The following is a 365-nucleotide window of genomic DNA, read 5'->3' as shown; positions in this document are numbered from 1 at the left end:
CCTGTAAGCACCCTCCACCAGACACCTCTTACTACTACAGATGTGTCATTCCCTATAATAGGACCAGGGACCACATAGTTAAGGTGAGGGTTTTTGTAGATGCTTCCAGTGTCACTGTGCCTGTCCATTTGAAGCGCTTCCTTTTCCTGTAGAGAACAAGACCGCCCAGACGCCACGCTTCTGCTAGCTGGAGGACCCAGCAAACCCTCCACATGCCGCACACAGACACATTCGTGTCCGTGCACAATAGTGTTCATTATCCCGGACAATAACAGGGTAAGGCAGCTGATTTGCCATTGTTAAAAACTGATTGATAGTAACTTAGAACAACTGTACTTTGGTTGGATTAGCAAATTGTGTGTTTA

This window comes from Bison bison, unplaced genomic scaffold, assembly GCF_000754665.1.
Source record: "Bison bison bison isolate TAMUID 2011002044 unplaced genomic scaffold, Bison_UMD1.0 scf7180017864489, whole genome shotgun sequence".
Classification (NCBI taxonomy): domain Eukaryota; kingdom Metazoa; phylum Chordata; class Mammalia; order Artiodactyla; family Bovidae; genus Bison; species Bison bison.
Note: the sequence above shows the minus strand (reverse complement) of the source record.